Genomic DNA, 21,350 nt, shown 5'->3' with positions numbered 1-21,350 from the left:
TGCACTTGGGTTCCTTTGGAGATAAGTTGTTCTAATTAACTATTCCTGCATAACTCAGCTGCTTGTCAAACTTTGTTCTTTTCCAGTCTTCTTCATCAAATCTCAATGGAACAGATAGTTCATCATCCTTTATGTCCATATTTGTTGTGTTGCACTTAGAGTGAGTAAATGTATTAGCAGGTTTGGTGAAATATGAGTCTGTTCATTCTGTATTATCTGAATGAGGCATATCAGTTCAGCACAGGTAACTTGTTTTCATATGCACATTTTGTAATGAGGAAGTGCTTGAAGAAATTTGGCTTGTTTGCAGTAATAAGGTTAGCTTAGGTAAAGGCACCTCATTTTTTTTGTCCAGTTTTTTTTTTCAATCACTGAACAATTTAGTACTTCACCTGCTGAATGTGCCAAAATACTTCAGTGTTCCTGACAATAAGACTAAGATTCCTTGGAACTGTTTCTCCATTAAAGAAAGATTCCTTTTTTATTTTACTTTCCTTGTTAAAATCATAGCAATGTCAACAGTGACTCACTCAGACGTCTAGCAGCGATGGAATGACGCTGTGATATGGAAAAAATCCCATTCTTTGGCATATTCTACCAATTCGTGAAAAGTCATCTAAGTTCCATTATCTTAAAACCAGTTATTTGGGATAGTAAAATGGGTGAGATGCCAATTGTTTGGGGTGGTCACTGCAGCAATATCCAGTAGCTTTTCTGCTTCCCAAGGATCTAAAAAGTTTTCAATACTAATAAGATTCATGGTTCATGGTGAAAAGGCCTATCTCTACTTTTCTTCACAGTCCATCATAAACTCTGTAGGTTTACATTCAATTTTTCTTTGACATTTGGGCTGCTATTCGAACAGTTTTGCAAATTATTATTTGTCGTGTCTGGCCACTATTTCAAGCAGCCTTTGCTTGTTCCATATTAGCTTCATAGCATTTTAGCTCTGGACCATTTGAAAACATGACATGACTGCTTTTATGTGTGACATTATCTGGTGTCTTCAACAAATTAGTTACAGAGTGCTTCAAAGGCAAAGGGACTGTCCTTCCAAAAGGACACACATGAGCATCTGGTTTTGTGAATTTCTTACAAGTTGTCTAATATTTCATCACAGGTTCTTTTTAGCCCCTGCTCTTAAACTGGCATAGAAGTAGCTTGGTTGATGCCGGCTGTCATTTCTAAATTGCTATGAGGTCAAGATTCTCGTGTTCTCTGTCCTGTAAGGCTGTTCTGGATAGAAAATCTACTAACTACATATTGATCATTTTCTTCTAGTATTCATCTAAAATATAACAATGAAGTTTCAACAGAAAAAAACCAGAGATGTCTAAAAGCTGTTAGCAGAATTGTGTAGAATACTGTGCAGTGGGTATTTTCCACACAGAGTTTCCTATCTTTGAAAAACAGATTAAAATTTTCTCCATTTAAGAGCAATTGGAAGTAATTCCTTATTCTATCAAATACATTTGCATGGGTCTGCTATTTGGTGTGACTGTCACAAATTTAGATGATGACAATTTTTACCAGAACGCTTTGATTTTTGAAATATCCTGTGTGCACTTAAATTACCAGATGATATTGCTTCTTAAGGTTTATTTAAGACGTATTATTTAAAAAGTGGAAATGAAGATTTACATTTACATTGCTACATTTTCCAGAAATGTTCAGTATTGAACCTGATTTTAAAAAATCACAGTTGACTGACATAGGGGTTTTATTGGTAAATTGTCCTTCCAGCTAAACATATTTGTCTGTTGTATTGTCTCTTGTATTTGAAGTGCTATGTTACTAAAAATTAATAATAATGCCTATAGTGATGAAGAAATTTAAGTGCTTCTTAAATCACAGCTATTTCTGTCTCACAACCTCATACAGAATCACACAGAATCACAGAATGGTTGAGGTGGGAAGGCACCTCTGGAGATTATCTAGTCCAACTCCCTGATCAGACCAAGGTCAAGCAGATAAGGCTTATCAGGACTGTATCCAGTTGAGTTTTGAATATCTCCAGGAATGTAGATTCCACAACCTCTCTGTGCAACTTCTTTCAGTGTTTGACATTTCTTGCAGTAAAATGATTTCTCCTATGTTTCTCTGGACCCATTAGGGCCCATGGATGTGTGTATGCACAATTTGTTTAAATATTCTCTGAACTGAGCCTCCTACACTAAGGGTAAGACTTCCTTACTCCAGACATTCTCCCCAGTCTCATGGACCTGGGATTGCTCAAGGCCAGTCTTCCCAGAAAAGACAGAGGGAAGACAGAGTATCTCAGCCTCCCCTGCCCTACTCAGTAGTAAGCCTACATACTCTTCTATGCTCCTTTTGCAGCAGGCAGATCTGTAGAAACCCTTCTTATTACCCTTTGTATCCCTTGCCAGATTCAGCTTTGAGTGGGCTTTTGTTTTTCTAACCTCATCCCTGCACACTTGAGCAGTGTGTGTATGTGCCTCTCCAGTCAATTCCCTCAAGGGAGCTGTAGTACATGGGCTGCATATGTATTCTTCTCTGAGACTTAACCAGTCTTTTAAAGTCTGGTTTCCTTAATGCACTCAACTCTTGAGACTCCCAGGATACGTCATTTCCAATTACAAAGGAGAAATACTATGATTTCTTTTCAAAGGATGAAAAAGTATGTCTAAACTATTTGAGGGAGTGGGCCACCAAAAAAGTCAAGACATGCTGTGGAAGACAATATGTCTTCCAATAAGGTCCAGGGAAATTCACCGTTTCTGCTAAAAATGGTGAGAGCATGGAGAGGTTTATTTCCTTGGAAAATATGATCACCTCATTCATAATGAAAAACAAGGAGTTTTGAAAAACTGAATTTATTGTGAATGTGATCCCCAGAAATTAAGGACACTAACTGACAGCTTCAAGGGACTGGCAACAAAGTGCCATCCTTTCACAATATTAAGTATAGCCCTTGGACAAGCTGCACTTCTACAGAATGTAAAAGAAGCCTCTTACAATATCTTACTTCTGAAGTCACTTGTTCTTTTCATCTGAAGATGCCACCCTATAAGCTTGGGAAATCCTGTGTCACAAAATAGCTGCGGGTTGGCCAGAGACTGTAAATCATGGTTTGGAATTTGGGATGTTATCCAATACGAATGATACCATTCCTTTTATATAAACAACTCTGTATTTTTTTCCTGTCCATTATGCTGGTGCTAAATATAACATACTAATGGGCTCTGTAGGCTTGCAGTGGGTTTCCTCTTGAGGCTTCATATTTTTTGTATTAATTTATTTTCTATGTGTTCTCACTCCTATTCCTAGCAGCACAGCATGTTTCCTCACTATAAGAAAGAAAGAAAGAAAGAAAGAAAGAAAGAAAGAAAGAAAGAAAGAAAAAGAAAGACGGAAAGAAAGAAAGAGAAAGAAAGAAAGAAAGAAAGAAAGAAAGAAAGAAAAAGAAAGAAAGAAAAAAAGAAAAAGAAAGAAAGAAAGAAAGAAAAAGAAAGAGAGAAAGAGAGAAAGAAAGAAAAAGATTGAAAACCCCGATTTATCTTCTATTTGAAAAAAACATCTGCAGAACAAAATGAGCCTCTTGATGCCGGAATTGTCATCAATGATGACTTTGACAAAATGAGCAATACATAATTTGCTAGCTCCCTTGCGAAGCTGAAACAGATTGTCAAATAAAACACTGGAGGAGATGCATATGGGGTGAGTAGACCAGCTTTGAATATGAACACATGCAGGTGGTCATTTAGTAGTGGTTCTAAGAGGCAGGACATCCCTAATTTGGAGGGTCATTTGCATTTGGAAATGCTCAGTGATAAATAGTGATGTATTCCTTATAGTAAAACAGGATTGATACTGCCAAAACTACAGTTATTTCTGTTCCAGGGTAACTTGAACAAACCAGACAGCCCAAGGCAAAGTAGAGAGTGGTTTACACTCCAACAAACCTGCCATTAGTGGTGGATTTGCAGAATACAGATTAGTAAGATTTGAAAAAGTGCTTTCTAAAAAGTAGAAAATTTGAATTTCTTCACTCTGTGGTAAGAAATTATGGATTTTTCGTAATACAGGAACAGCAGCTCTATGGGCTTAAATGTTGTGTAAAACAGGCAACCTTCAAAAATTTTTTATCACAACCTCTAATTTTGAGTAAAGCCACTACTCTGAATTCTCAAATTGCTCAGACCACCATCAGCCACTTGACAGAAGATGCAACATGCAAATATATATATTCCTGTATCTTACTCCTCTTCTTGACTATATGTCTGTGTATCCTGTTAGATCATGAAAGACTATTTTAAGAATATCTTTAAAGAAATTTTGGGCTTATTATGTGTAAATTTATTCTTGTTTGAAGAAGGGTGGCATACCATCATTTTGGCTTACATTCCATTCCATTCATAGTATTTGTCTGTGTCAGCCAAATTAATTGAACTATTTCATTAAGGAATTATTAATCTACCCATCAAGAAAGTTTCTCTGAGATGCTGTTCCTGCAAAAACCTTTTCTTTGTTTGAAGCCCCCACTAGATATTCTGATTGCCTTCAACACCAGTGAGATTAAATGACATTGTGAGCTTTTTGGGACCGAGGACATTCTTCGAGTTTGGACAGAGGATGACATCCGAAGGCCTTACTTCTGACTGGAACCTTCAGGTATGAGTATGCTATAAATAACTAATGATGATGTCAGCTTGGGGGCACTTAGCAACCTGTAAGATCATGCAGCTCCTTCAGCAATAGTTCTGTAATCTCAGCCTTTTAGCATATTACCTCTAAAAGAGCATAACTTCCTCTGGAAGCTTCATTTCCATTTAACTAACCTTGTCCCTTTTTCAGATGTACTCATCTTGACATATGTAAAGGAAATACCCCAATGAAAACTTGTTCAGAATCATTAATTACTTTTGATCAGACTCCTTCCTCCATACCTTGGTTAATAGTGTAGATTGAAAAAAATAACAGCCGGATCTGTTATCCCAGCAATTATTGAGAAATGAAAGTGACAATTTGCTTACTTGCCTGAAAGATCAAACAGTAAAACCCTAATTTCAGTCACTTGGCACTGGATTTTATATATTGAAACTGGCAGGCACTTTATGCAATGTCCAAGCAGAAATGACCTCAGGCTTTCATGGACTACAGTACAATATTCTCAGAATCACTCTGCCTACTGACTGCCTGGCTTCTAGAGGACTCCTTTTTTTTTTTTTTTTTTTGAGTCTGTGTTGACCATACATACATGTGATCAGAAATAAAGTTTGAAACAAAAAAGTGACCAAATGAATCATACATTATACCAGTATAGTGTGCCTTGACACTGAGTGTTTAATAGCTCATCCTTAGAGACAGTGGAAAACTACAGTAATTGAAGAAGGAGGAGTATTTGACTCTTGAGTATGACTTTTTATGAACACTATATAGTTCATAGTACACTAGGGATCTTTTAAATGCAGACCATTGGTGTACAGTAAGTTTACCTCTTTGACAAATGATTATTTTACCACATACTCAGATAGGAAACTTTAACTACTGCATATGAACAAAGACAAAAAGCTTCAGAGGATTCTCATTCCCCTTTTTTGTGTTTCCCTCTTTCTTGGATCTATTCTCCATGCTGTCTTTCAGGCCAAAAAAAAGCAAGAAAAAAATGCTTTGGGACTGGTGCGAGTCAATTCAGTTTGCTAAGATCAGCATCATCAGATTTTCTTCAGTGTAACAATGAGGTGGTTGCTTTAGAGATACCTGCCTTTCCTCTACTGATCTGCACTCTGAAGCTGAAACATGGACCACTTAATAGTAAATTAACTAAAGAATTCACTAACTTTATCTACCTATGGGAGAGGTTCTTGGTTTATTGAACCTACGTAAATATTGAAACACTTTTGACTGCAGACATCTGTGCATGGCTGTATATGGCTAGCTAAATGCTAAAAATTAGAAATCTTTACCTCAGTAAAAAACAGAAACCTGAATGCATTAAAAAGGTCTTCTGCAGGAAAAGGATCATCATCAAATGCTTAAGCTTTGCACAACGCATCAAAGCTGTATTTTCTTTTAAAACCAAGTGATTCACAAGGCTATATATACACAACTAAAAAAGTTCTCTGAAGATTATATCATATGGAAATTGTAGTACACTCCATTAATTACCCTCTCTGATGAAAGGAAGGGTGAAATTTGTTATAGAATCAGACCACAAGATAGAAAGTCCCAGGCATCCATTATATAATTTAGTCCTGACATAGCACATTAAATTTTGAGAAAGGAAGACCATTTTACTGTAAAGTCAGCAAAATGCCACAGAACTAAAACCCTGCTGCCTGTATACCACTAACCATATCTACAGTGAATAACTACTCTAACGATCACATTGGTATTAATGCTATAAGAATTTTACAGTGGTTTGTGCTTTCACTTCAGCCTCACACAGGCGTTTCCGTTGCTCCAGCAGATATTTTAAGCTTTGACATTTTGGTGAAATATTAAACCTCCTATTTACACCGTTATGCCTTTTCAATCTGCCACCTTGTACACCAGAGGCACACCTATTAAACCAGTGTACCCTTCTGCTAACTATTCCCAAACCTGTTTGCCAACCAGGGGAGCAAACACACAGGGCCAGAGTTTCCAGGAGATGTCTGGTGGTGAGGCTGTGGCTTTGAGCTCAACCCTGAGCTAACAGCACTGCCTGGTCTGGGCAGCAGCCAGGACCTGGGGAGCAGCGTGACTGCCGGATTTTAGAAGAGAGTAATTTCTAAACCCCAGAACTGACCACATGGCTTCAGTCAGAAAACAGAAGGGTGAAACCAAAGTCCTGTCTTTTCCCTGCTTCCAGAGAGAAAAGAAGGGTGAAACTGGCTTGTCTCTAAATGCATGGCAGAACAACATCAAATTCCATATTTGTTACTTATTTCAGTGAGAAATTAGGGAACTTTTTGGTTATAGCCCCTGGTGTCAAAGTCCTAGTGCTCAAAAATGGGATCACAAGAGGTGAAGACCTTCCCTGTCTCCTTGCGCAGTCCAAACTAAGGTGCAGCCTGGTGTCAGAAAGGGGAACAATATTTGATTCACTCTGTGCAATTAATTCATTTCTGCAGTGGCGTCTAGCGAGCAGCAGTGGAATGGATTTGATGATTTTTGCCGTGTTTATAAACTGCCCAAGAACGTGCTGGGTGCTTTGGTCACCCTTGAGTTTTAGGACTCACAGCCTTTGCTATCCTAAGGTTGTATTTTTTCCCCTCACAGCTGGCTGCACAGCATGGAGCAGCTCAAACAGACAGCATTCAGCTGGGTATTTACTTAATTTACTTTTTCATACAACCTCTGATTTTAGTAAAATTATGAATAAATTAGAAAGCTACCACATGGCTTTCCCTCAAGGACAGCACACATTCTCCTACTATTTCAAATCCAATGATCTGTTTCTGTGCTAAGGTTCACACTGAGGCATCAGTATCTGACAACCGGTCAGCCCCAAGTTCAAAGGTCAAAATGAGACCATGTGTGGGTCAGTTTTGAGAACAAATGCAGTACAGTAATGGGGACAGTATATCCTAAGATAACAAAGAGAATATTTGTTTTCAGTTTGCTATTTGCTGAGTAAGGTTTTATCCAAATCCATTAAAAAGCACAGCTAACACCACTGCTGTGGCTATGAACACCCCTATGCGATTCTACTTCATTACATGTTAGCCCTAAGAGGCCTCAGTAGACTAAAGTACAGCTATACTGGGGGATGAAAGGATCAGAGATCAATTTACAGGAAAAACAAATTCTCCTTGTACCTCCTCCCTCTCAGACGCAGGTGATTAGCCACTGCATGAGGCACTTCAGCTAACATCAGCATCCTGCTACACACCCCACGTAGTACATCCCACAGATTGTAATCTCAACAACTAAAGTTCATGATTTCCCAGCAGCAAAGGCTCCTCTTGCTTTGACTAGTAGATTGGTGGTAAAAATATGTGTTATTTGTTCTGTATCACAGAAAGGTATGATTTGCATTAGTAAAACCCTCCTTAGCTCAAGCATCTACCCCAATAACATCTCAAAATTCACATCAGCCTTTATACAGCTTTCTTCTGCCTTAGTAGGAAGGGAGTCGGATGGCTCAGAACTGACCTTCTTATTCTCATAGAAAGGCACACACCTTAAACCTGTATCACAAGTTTGGAGAGTTTCCTGCTTTTTAAAGAGTTCAGTTTTTCAACATGTTTTTCAACAGACAATGTTTCTTTGTAGTGGTTTTCCTTGTTGTCTATCTAAAAAAGTTGATCTTTTCTGCTTCCACATGATTTTTTTTTTTAATTGTAGAGTCATCCTTGGCAAAAAAAGAAAAGAAAAGAAAGAGTCAGAAAAGAGAGAGATGCCAAATGCTAGTAAGCATTTAGCGGCAGCACTCTCTGCCAACAATAAAGGTATATTTTACTTAAGAGGTCTAGGAGAAAGTTATTTTTGAAATATCCTTTTACAGCACAACCTGCAGTCAAAGCCTTCTGAATTTATCACCTCAAATTTTTTTTTTTACAGAGCTGTTTCTACCTGAAATTCTTAAAAACAGCTGAGTAACAAGTTATCAAGGTTGTTCATGTTAACAACATCGATAAAATTTTTTGAATGGATACTTGCAAGAGATGTATTCAATTTAGCAACTTACATTCAATGTGGAAAAGGTCTATATTACAAACCAGAGTGTTACTTGCATCCTCTCCCCTCATCTGCTACCTTCAGAAGAATAAACTGTGAAAGTGTAAGAAAGGCATACCTTATGCTCAGAATAAATTAGTTCTTCCCTTGGTAATAATCAAGGCTGGTCAGAAGAATATGTCCTATCATCCTTCGATTTCTGGAACTTGCTCAAGAGAATAACCTCACATAATGGCTCCAAAAGCATTACACAAGATTCAGAGAAGTCTTATCAAAACCAATTGAAGATGTTCTCATGAGGCTTAAAATCTTAGTGCTAGTCCTATTCATTCAAAATCTTGTAACGGAGTTGTCATTGCTTCATACCGGAAATTGAAGTGAGCTTTGGGGCATCTCCCTTAGTCAGTGAATGTGGACAGATTCACAATAGCTGACAGGCTGAAAAATCAGTGTTACTGGTGTATTCCATAAGCACCACACATAGTGGTGATTGACCTACTTCAGTGCTCCTGTGAATATGAATGAAGCATTCTCAAATCCTTAAAATGCTGCCAAACATATCTGTGACAGGATACATCCCTTTCATTCTGTGCCAGGATAGCAACTTCGATCCTCAGGACTCACAAAATAGCCTCTAAGACTTTTATATGCATCCCCATGAGTCAATTTAATCCTGTCTCAACCATTGTGTTTTATCAATATTAATAATTTTTATTTTAAAATATTTACATAATGTCTGGAAATAACAGTAATTATTTTTGAGGGACTACAAGAAACGGGTGAGTATTAAACAGGTTGCAGTGTTTACCTCTAAGTAAATGTCCTTTAATAAATGAATGTTATGTTCTAAAACATGGCTACTCTGAAACTTGCTATGAAAATGTGTTAAAATCAGCAGCTTTCTTACATCTGTATCTCAGAGTTGCCCTTTGAAATCATTCCTCATGGGAAGCTATTATGTTGTAGAAACCTTCCTGAAAGCTGCTCCCACACAAGCACAAAAGCTAAACCTGTTGTGTAACACAACAGTGAAAAGCAGTGACTCCAGCACTCTCCTGTGTGTTGTAGCCCCCTTACGCTCTGTTCTGTGTCATGGTCAGTTACTTGTTGCTGGCATTTCTTGACCCCTTCCTGTTTTCAAGGGAAATACACTTGCAAAAACAACAAACAACCCTATGTGGGACAGCTCTGTTCACCACAGCTATAGCTAACATACCACTCATGTGGGCTGCCTAGCAAACAGGGACTTGGCTCTGCCTTTGAACATTCAACTTGATCCCAGAAGCAAAGTTATCTTTCTGAAGCAACTATCTTTGCCAGTTTTGTTTGAAAACCTCTGCATGTAGCCTGTGAGACAGAGGGAAAGGGGTCTCGATGTGGGGAGGCTTTTGCCATCATAATTCCCGCACTAAAATACATTAAAAGATTTTTCTAATCAATGACTTATACTAAGCTTCATTTTTGTTTGTTGTCTACTGAAACACAAAAAGTAGAAATATATATTTTTAGTCAAAAAAGGAACTAATTGGCTGCTTTAATGCAAAATCAAACACCTTTTATAATTGCTTTATGTACACATAAAAGTTCCCTGCTGGCTGTGCCAGTAAAGTCTGTATTTTATCTGCATCATCGGCTTCTTTTGAGATCAGAGGATTTCTGACTCAAACCACATACTCTCTTTCTCAATATCTCTGTGTACGTATATTACTATTTCCTCTTTCATATAATCTAACAATCTTCTGAAGATGTTATAATTGTACCTTAAGCATCTACATTATCTGAATGGAAAAACCCTGTAAAAATGGGGGAGGGTGAAAATGTTATATTTCAAAACCATGTTTCACAAAGCTTAGTTAATTTATATCTCTGAAGGTTTCTTCTTTCTTGCTTTCCTATATGGGCATCTTACTCTATTTATCACTTCTGAAATAACACAGTGGGTTTCCAATATTGTTTTAACGCTTATTCTTGAACACCATTAGGAGTAAAGAAAGCCTTGTTGTGTATAATGCATTCCTATGACTAACATCTGGAAGGTGAATGCTGTATGTCTTGCTTATTTGGTATAATCCTAGTTGTAAACATGCTAGATGTACACCTTTATATTTCTTTTCTTGGAAGCGTCAGCTTATGCTTCTTACAACTGAAGAACTAAACATCATTTGACCCAAGCATCTGTGAAGAGCTGTTCAGATAAAGATTCACAACAAACAGTCATTCAGTACAGTTGAATCAATTATTTTTCCAATTAGACATTTTCTGTTTGACATAAGGAAAACAACAATTTGGCTCTACCTCCTGGTTTCTAGGCTACCATAAGAGTTTAAAATTTGGTGTTCTGTAGAGGCTGGTCATAAGGTGGCAGTGATCACAAGATGGCAGTCACTAAACTGATTTACGGAGTGGCTAGAGATGACTGGAGTTGATCCTAGCAAATGGTATTAGGAGGAAAAGGAGTTTTGCAGTGCACAGCATCAAGTCTTATTAGCTATCCAAGTCCTAGAATCTGTCACATGAAAGCGGGAGTGAGCAAGCTAGGTGGAATATCAAGGCATTGTCCAAGCCTGTAGGGAAGCAATTAGGAAGGCCAAAGCTCAGCTGAAGTTGAAACTAGTAAGTGATCTGAAAGACAAGAAACAAAGTTTCTACAGCATATTATCAGAAAAAAGTAAAGCAAAGGAAAACAGGAGCACACTGTGGGGCTGAGGCCCTAATGACAGCAAAAAAGATGAGACAGTGCTGTCTTTGCCTTAGCTTTTACTGATAAAGTGTGCGCATACACCGCTTGGTTTTGAAAGCCTTGTGAGAGACCTCAGGAGTGAGGCATTACATGAAATAAAGAAGGGTAGATTTAGCCACCACTTAAGCAAATTGCACATTGATAGGATGGAATGCTGTGGGTGCCAGTGGTGCTGTGGAAGCTGATCAATGTCATTGCAATCTCTACCATCTTCAGAAGGTTGTGGTACTCAGAGGAAGTTCCTGATGTCTGGAATAAGGCCAACACTGCATATCTCTTTCACAAGGGCAGGGAGAATCTGAGGAACAAGGAAGTAGCCATCCTAGCCTCTGTTTCCAGGAAAGCAGTAGGAACAAAGTCTCCTGGAAGCAATATCCAAGCACAAAGAGGAACAGAGGGTGAGAGGGAACAGCCAGCATGGATTTACCAAGGGAGGCTCATGCCTGACCAACCCTAAAAGGACTAAACACCCTATATGCAATATTGTGCAGATGTGGTCATAGTGCTGTGTACTGAGGGTTGAAGCAGTTGACACCATTTCAGGTAAATGGACAGTGCTCCAGGGTACAGTGTCTATAAAATAGGGAGTGCCCTAGACTTCCTTGACTTGTAGTCAAGTGGAACTGTGAAGGACAGTGATTCTGATCTGTGTCTATGGCTAATTGTCTGGCAAACCCTATAAAACAGTGTTTAGAAAATGGTTTAAAATGGGGCTGGTACTTGGCTGTGCTTAGTTTAAGTTGGTGTATTTTGTTTCAATAGGAATTGTAAATCGGTTCTGCATCTTTGGTAACTTTATTCCAGTTTTTGTAATGTGGTATGTCCAGGCAAAACAGCAACATTTAAGCACTTCACATATCCCTTCTATACTCAATATGGTTTCCAGTTGTCATCCCCATACGTTTTCAAATGTGTGCAGTAGGCTTCGTATTCACAATTGGACTAATTGTTCTGCAGTGAACTTAAAGTGGCTAACCCCAGCCTTGTCATCTGGTGGTGCTACTCAAACAAAGGAGGAAATTTTACACTTTTAAGAAAAATAAAAGGTAAAGGCAGAGCTGGCTGTTCCTTCCCCTGCAAAGACTCCCTTTGTTGGTCTTTTCGGCCTGCATGTCTTCAGCTGGTTCATATACCTTAGCAGATACACCAGTTCCTCATTCATATCCTGTTGGTATGACCTGTTCCCTTACCATCCTGCTGTTGTGAATATATGCTCTGTGAAGATGTACAGCTGTAGAGTTGCTGGAAACACGCAGTTAGTTTCCACTAGCCTTTGGAAACTTTTTCTTTATTTAATGAAAGTTAAGTACTTTGGCATTTTCAGATTTTTATTCAGTATTTTGTAAGTTTTCTTCTCCTATCAACAGTCACTTTCCAGATCTGTTATTGCAAATTTGTAGACCTCAGTTAATCTAAAATGCATTTAGAAAAATATTCAGACATATCTTAAACAATTCCCAACTTATGAAATTAATTAACTCTATTACACAGTATGAAATCTAACACCTTTCTGGCTCTATAAATGATGAAACAAGAATGTTATTTTTAGTATTTTCATATGGCTGTGCCCAAAATATTCCTGTAGAAATTAGGGAATGGTTTACAATAATATCAATACTGTAAATGCAATAATACATTATAATCTTCCATTTCTAGATCTTCCTACCTGCCCAGCATCCCACAGCAAATTACAATCGATATAAAGCTAAACTTAGCACTGTTATGTCTGCCAAGTGATGGCCAGATGCGGGGGCAGACCTATCCAATTTAGGGACTCTACAATCTAGTGATACAACTCTCTGTGTGTTCATCCTTTGCATTCCTGCAGGAGCAGCTCAAAACAGAGCCGTCTGCTGACTCAGCCCTGCTCTTGCTTGATGCCAAGAAGAGGTTTGTCACTGATTTCAGAGGAGACATACTTGAAGCTTAACATATGAGGGGGAAAAAAATTCAAGCTTGAGTTTTCTGGGAAACAGCAAAGAAAGTTCTATTCTCAACCCAGATCCATGATCTTGTTATATGTTAGAAATCCTAGGCCAAAAAAAATACACAAAACCCACTTGAAATCATTAGGTATATAACCACAAATTCCAAAGGAGATGAAAAATAGGAAGAATTGGGCCCTCTCTGAAGGAATTCCTGTACCAGGATCCAATATGACTAATTTTGCTAGTGTCAAGATCTGAGAGAGGTATTTTTCAGGTAACTTAGAAAAACCACTGCCAGTTCATGACCCAAATGAATAAAACCATGGAAATTTGCTGTTTCCTAATGGATATGCCCTGCAGGCCCTGTCTGTACACTTAACTAGTGCAAATCAGTATAATATTTGAAGCCAATAAGGTCTATAATGATTTATAGTAGCTAAGGATTAGGAGTATGATCAGTAGTACCTAAAAGGCATTCATTTTAAAAATGCTAAAAAAAAATTTAACATTTTGAATGACTGAAATGGCTTTTACATTCTTGTGCAAAAAAACTAGAACAGGGAGAGAGTAACTGGAGCCTCCATTACAATATTCCTTACATGAGATTGCAGTGTCACTGTCTATCAGAGGTATCATTGCTACTCCACTGAAGAAATTCGGGATTCATTCACCTTCAAAAACAACCCTTGCCCAGCAGGATACTTACACTACACTGTGTTTAACTAATTGATTTACTATACAGAAGAAACCAATGCAGTGATTATAAAAAGGGGTGTTTTGTAGGCCGAGCAGAGCTAGCAAAGGTAAGAAACATGCATTCCTAAATGTCTAAAGGCACTGAAGAGCTTTATCAGTGAAATCAGTTAAAAAATGACATAGTATATAATTCCTGAAGATGTAAAGCATGCAATTCTCTTTCCAAGTCAGGCTCATAAAACATGGAACTGCTAAGTGATATTTCTTCACTGGTTGAAGGACAATGGCATGGGGCTCTCCTATCCTCAGAAGCAAAATAATAGATGTGAGCATAGAAAAGGAGCAAAGCAACTCTCCTGTGTGTTGAACCGTGCCCCAAGCCTATTGACACTACCAGAGGACTACCAAGCACCTGAGCTTATGTGGAAAGGGCAGAGAAGAAGGCTCAGTTCTCAGCACTAAGATTTTGAATTCAGTGAAGAAAAAGGAGTTGGGACTTATTTTCTCTATCCTGACTTCACAGGTGCATTTATGAACAAACAGAGGGAAAATGAAGACAAAATGCATAAATTAATTTAGTAGTGCTTCGAACGAGTTTTTTACAACTAGAAGGAATTTTGCAAAGTCCAATGCAATGGCAGCAAACCACTAGAGTAAGACCATGATTTCTCTGTTGGAAAGTGTTGGTTGCCTTCTCATCAACAGATTCAATGTTCAGGTCCAGTGTTAACATGAATTGTGAATGAAAATATTGACTTAGCTCCAAAATATTTCCAGTTACATTGGAGAAGGATGTCTTATAGCCACCTGAAGAAATCCTGTGAGAACCAGGAAGCAGTTTTGATAAATTAGCAAAGTCAGTTTTCAGCATTTTTGTTTTAATTTGAAAAAGGTTTGCTGCCATATGCATTTGTACTTTGGCAATGCTTGGTGACAGAACAGAGGCTGTCTTGGCATATCATTTGTAGAAGCAAAATAGATTTGGTTGTCATTTCCATAATAAGCATAATTCATATTGCAGTGTCTAAAAAACATATGGAAAGGGAGAATGCCAATGTGAGATGAATATGCCTTAAGAGAGCTTGTAGGAGCCTCCTAATTAAACAGGTACAGGGCCAAAAGAAGTTATAATATGTACAACTGATTCCTTCCATTGTAATGACGTTTGTTTTGTGTTCTACTAATGAATGGGTTAACTAAGTATGCTACTTTGAATATATAGGGCCCAGTTTATTACCAATGTAATGCAATTAACCTAAGCAATTCATATCAAAGACAGAGCCATAAAAAATGAATAGCAGAGGCTTCTGTGCAGATAAGACTTTAGCTTTCATTTATTCCTAGTGTGTGTATGCGGTATTTTGGTTGGAACTCTTAGTGTTTACAGCAGATCTGTACAGTAGCTATCACTGGGAAAACACCAAACCCAAGTTTATACAACCTGCTTATTAAGGGACCTGATTCTTTATATTACACAATTCAAGTTTGTACTACTTCTAGATAATATGGAGGAAGAATAAAGTGAACAATGTATGAAAGAGTTCTTACCTGCCCACAAAGTACCATGTAGAACAACTTTTGATGTAAGTAAGTATATTGTCCCTTTATATTTTTATAGGGGCTTACAAAGAGCCTTAAGACCATCTCATGTCTGGCAGCAGGATGAAGCCAGGCTCGTACAAGTTTAGAGTGAAGCAGAACTTATTGCAAAATTCTCTTGCACATAGTTGAGAGCCATGTTTTTCTGCCAGTAGAAACAAAACAGTGTGCAAAGAATCAAGACAACACATATAGATATACAATTTCTTCATTGTCTTTTAACTGCTTTTACTTTTTAATCTAACTGCTTTTGCAATATAGAAGGATTTATAATATAAAGAAATGGGCACAGAATGACATTTCATAGCACTGATGTCTGGTATACTAAGATTATCTATTTCAATAAAACGGAATAGCTGGTTTTTGAAAAGCACAGGTAGATAAATAAAATGTGATCCCCATATCCCAATGTCAAAATGTTAGAAATGTTATTCAGCTTTTACATGCAGGCTAGAAATCAAACAAGTTGGACTTGTGCTATGACTGTGCTATAAATTCTTTCATTTTTAAGTTTATACATAGAGCATGATAAGTGCGAGAAATAGTTGAATAGCTGAGAAAAGAAATCACATTTCAAAAGTGTGTGAATTAGGAAACTTGGACCCACTTTCAGAAGTGAGTTAAGCTCTTGGACACTGAGCATCTACCTTCTGTGCAAGCTACTTATATCTTTAAGGGTCTTCAAGCTAGTGTTTCCATCGCTAAAGATACAAAGGAGTACTTAGAAGAATATTTAAAATGCCTTGGTATGAAAAGTCCTTAACATTGCCAATGTTTAAATGCCTTTAAAGATCTGATTCATGTTGCCTAAGGTCACTTCAGAAGTCATAACAAAACTTTCAGCAATGTAGGGCTTTGTCTATAACAGGTTTTGTAACCTCTAGTTTTCAGCTGTCAGTTCTAGGTTCCTTGTAAAATGTAAAGGAATAAATGCTATGCCAGACTTCTCAGTTTCCATCAGGCTGTCCAAGCCTTAGTTTATGTCCAGAAGAAAGTAAAAGTTAAGGTCTAGCTGCCTGAGTACTTCAATGTCTTATTCTAGGATGATGGGAGATGATCATCTCCACTTCCAATCCTCAGATACAGGTCCTTTCTTTGGATTAAGTATCTAATTCCTTTCTACAAATGTAGAGCAACCAATTCAGAACTCTGCTACTAGTGCAAAGAGGCAATCTCACTGTTCTCGCGCTTTCTTTCTCTCACTTAATTAGCGCACCTCAGCTGAATGAAACTTTAATAATGACAGTTACAGAAATGAAGAATGTCAGGATAGTCTAGCCAGGCAGAGATGAATAACATTAAAAGTTTTTCAAGACAGCATTATATTAGAAAAAGCAATTTGGTTGAACTCAAATTTTCATTCTAAAGTGGAACTAAAATACTGTCCAAATTGTTGATGTTTCTCTGCAGCAGAAACTGTGGGTTTTGACGAGGATATTAAGACTTTATTTTTAATGTCTGTCCTCTACAAGAACTGTTATATTTTGCAAAAGCATTGTGTAGCAATTGAATAAGAACCAGTCATTGATTTAAAAAGTCACATTCATCCTGCCACACCTTAATGGTACTTGAAGGTTTCCATTCAAGCTCTGTAAAAACTTTAGTTTCCAGAGATATATTATTTTAGGTCAGAAAAAGCAAACAAACAAACCAAAATTCTATCAAATAAGAAAAATAGGTAACTTATTACTGTAACACTTAGAGAACTTATCTGAAAAAACCCAAACTGGATTCTGTAAATCCTTCTTAAAAACAGAAGAACTAGAGAAATGAAAGTAAAGTTTTGAGGATAATACTTTGCAGCGTGTTAGACCAAAGGAACTTTCACTTTGCATAAATATAGAACACATAAGTTTTATACTTGATGTTACAACATTCAGCAAAAGGATTACTCATCATAATCTTGACATAGAATAACAGTGGCGGAAAGAAATAATAAAAACTACCTAAAAGTTTGCTACAAGTGGATATTCACTTCATAAATGCCACACATATGAAAACCAGAAGTACCTGCAGAACATTTACAGAGCCCTGCAATGAGAATCGATGCTCTGTTTACTGATCTGGTTTTGTGTATCTACATTGTAAAGAGATGTGAACCACCATCCTTGGTATGCATACTCCTTACTGAGTGGAGAAAAAGTCTTACTATAAGCAAATGATACTACCAGTAGGAAGCTTGAAATTCCCTGCTATCAAAATTTCAACTTCACAAAAAATGTAACTCTCATGCCTGTGTGTGAAATTAGAATATTTATCCAATTCTAGTAATTTAAAAATCTAAGTCTCCTTTGATGAATGCAAAAAAAATCAATATGACAGGAAATGTAATTCCAACAGGAAACCACAATGACTGGTGTAAGAAAAAGCATTCGGTAGTCAATCTATCTGATGAAACATGATCTCCTCTACAAGATATCATTATGCTATGTCTAATGACTCTCAGTCTTAGAACTTCTTTGAAAATCTACAAAAGCCAGTTCCCAGTGACCAGCAAGGGACTGACCCCTAGGTGCAAAGTCAGCTCTTCTTCAAATTGCTGTACCTCAAATACCTCAAAATGCGCAGGCAGATATCTACCAGCACCTGTGCCAAATTTCCCTGTTCCCAACAGCAGGCCATTTTGCTCTTTTCCTCCCCTCTTTCTTAGTGCAAGAAGGAGGGACAAATCCAGGAGAGATGAGTTATTTGCAGACCAGTTCTTGTTAGACCTCTTCATTGCAAATTAGTTGTTTTGGTGCAGCAATGCACTGTTAAATAGAACAGGATGGCAGCTTGGGGTTAATCTTCAAACTGAGGTCAATTGCCCTCCTGTGGAGCAACCTGAGGTCAGTCTCAAAAATTACTTTAAAATATCTGTATGGCTTACTCTTTGTACAAGCAAAATTCTTTTTTGCCTCCCAGCCATCCAGTTTATTTTCCTAAAAAAAAAAAATCAGATCTTTGATATTTCTCAGAGCCAGTAATATTGTTTCACTTTCATGACCAACACTAATGCTGAGAAAATAAGTTAGATTAGACATAAGTCAATTACAGAAGGGTAAGTTTTAATATTGCCAGTCACAGCAGCCTTCTGGGGTTTTTCCTTAGTAAATTAAAAGACTTTCCTTTTCATCTAGAATCATCTTATCACTCATTTCACTATCAGAAAAACACTCTGAAGATAATAAAAAGAGATTCTTTTAAAGGAAAATATATCAAGTTTAATTTCATCTCAATTTTAAGAGGGAAGATTGTTCTATATTATTAGTTACTTGGGTTCATGTTTTTCCATGCATACACAAGTGATAATAGCAAAATTTATATAAGGTGAATTGCCTGAGAATTGTGATTTCACTTACAATGCTAAACTAAGACTGCCCCAAAATAAAGACTGGGTTTTTTACAGCTGTGTCTCTTACACTGCTTGTATTCTGTATGATGTTTACTTGGAAAGTGCAATTCACACCTGCCCTAACTGCTTACTCCCAGACTCCACACCTTCCTCAGGATTCAGGAACGTTCATCATTTTGACTGTGTCACCCATTTGTTCAGCAAGTAATTTACTATCTTCCTTTAAGAATCAGGATACCATTTCAGGCTTAACTTTGGATGTTTAAAGCACTTAAGGTGCCAGGTCCAATTTACTTACTGCTAATGATTGATGTCTACTTTCTCTCTTGAATTAAAACTCAGGTCTGGATAACTCCATGCCTTTTCCCACTGCGCCCTGTGTGCAGTGTGGATTTGAGCATTTCTCAAATGCAGTAGTATCCCTAAACAGATCCCTAGCTTTCATTGTATTTGTTTCAAATGGAGAAATTCAAAATGTTCTCATCAGCTTCACCATCTCTAAATGTGTGGGTTTCATTTCTCAGCTTCAGTTCATTTTCAAAATATAACAAGGCATTGATTTTGTAAGCCTGTTTTGTAGCAGTTCCCAGATGCTGTAATCAGATGTTCTTCTATCCTATAATCAGAAGAGAGGATATGACCTAATTCAGCTTCTTTGCATTATGCATTATGATACCTGACCACACACCCGAGACTGTTGCCTTCTTTGCAGCAAGATAAGGTGTCAGAGCAGTTGTGCAGCTGTGGAGCAGAGTCCTGCCAGCGTGGTACCCAGCTTCCAGCCGAGGGTGCCAAAGGTGGAGGCACCCCGGGTAGTGTGTCACGCAGGGCGAGCACAGCCTGTCTCTCCCCCAGGAGTCACTCAGCTCTGCCATTCTCAGCAAGGGGCAATCCTCGTGTAGTTTCTCTGTCACCCACAGCACTTACCTCTTCCAAGTGCTTTCCCAATGTCTCCCTGAGGTTTCTAAGTCACGCAGCATCCTTCAGTGAGGAGCTTTACAGGTCTGTTACCTATGAGTGAAAACATGTCACGACCCCTTGAGTTCTGTACTGGAAGAGAGAGTGAGCAGTCAATTCCCATTGACTTCCCTACAGCATTAATGAACTTCAAAGATTTCTCTTCCCCCCCTTATATCCTCTCTTTTCCAGTAAGAAGAAAACCACTCTGTTTCATCTTTCCTGGTACAGACGCTGCCACAGGTCTCTCATCACTTCCAATTCCCTTCTTCAGATCTTCCTCTGTCCAGCCATACACTTCTGGAACAAGGGAAAAAAGAACAATACACGATATTCAGCACACAGCTGGACCATAGCTACAGAACTGCAGTGCTGCTTTCCTGTTTTGCTTTGCACTCCTTTCCTAATTTCACATGAAGATGCAACTTGTTTTTCTCATAATTGCTGGAGAGTGAGCTGATTTTTTCTGGAGCTCTCTGTGACAAGACTCAAGGTTTCACTCTTGACACAGGCATATCAGAGGAAATTATTTAGTATGTAAATTTAGTATTATTCTTTCCCATCTGCACTACTTTATCTATACTGAATGTTACGAACCATCTTACTTTCTAGTTTCATAAGCCCATTCTGCAATTTTTTGTAGTCAGCCTGGGGCCTGACTCCCTCAGCTCAGACAGTTTGGTCACCTTGCTGTTTTCTGTGCTTTCCAGGTCACTTACAAACCTGTTGCATAGCACAGCTCCTAGAAAAGCCCTTCTTTCATTTTGAAAACCAAACATTTAGTCCTGTCTTCTGTTTGGGTTTCTGTGCCTAGTATTCATCCAAGCTAGGACCTTGTCTCTTATACCATGGCAGTTTCATTTCCTTAAAATTCTATGATGAGGGACTTTGTCAAAAATCTCCTGAAAATTCAGGTTCATCCTTAATGATTTCCTCATTGTCCCCTCGAGACTATTCCATTGTGTTTAAAGGCCAGGACTAGCCTTTGTAGAAACTATGTTTTATCTTTCAGTTTTATCTTATATTTCAGATCAATCTTTCAGATTTATCCAGATTTCCACTAATTCTATCTTTTATCATGTCTTCTGTTAATTTACCAAGTGCAGACATGAGGTTCACAGGGTTGGACACCTTCCCTAGAGACGTCTTTAAAATTTTGTGCTGCATTTACCATTCTCCTCTCCTCAGAAGTGAGTAAAACCTTAAGGGAAAGGTGACATACCACCATCAATAATTCAATTATTTCATCCTTTAATTCTCTTAAGACTTTCGGGTTAGTATCAAACAGTCTCAGTGATTTCTTAGTGTTTATTTTCTCTCTTTATTCAATTACTTCTTCCATAGTTTCTTCTGTTTCAGGCAATCTCTTGCTGAGTCCTCTCAAAGGGTTTGGCGCTCCCCCCAGTCTTCCTACAGTGAGCATCAGAGCGAAACACTTATTTACCATCTCTACCACAGCCTTGTCCTCACT

Source organism: Lepidothrix coronata, unplaced genomic scaffold (genome assembly GCF_001604755.1).
Source record: "Lepidothrix coronata isolate B3197 unplaced genomic scaffold, Lepidothrix_coronata-1.0 Scaffold0, whole genome shotgun sequence".
Classification (NCBI taxonomy): Eukaryota; Metazoa; Chordata; class Aves; order Passeriformes; family Pipridae; genus Lepidothrix; species Lepidothrix coronata.
The sequence above is the reverse complement of the archived record's forward strand: the minus strand, read 5'-3'. Positions refer to the sequence as shown.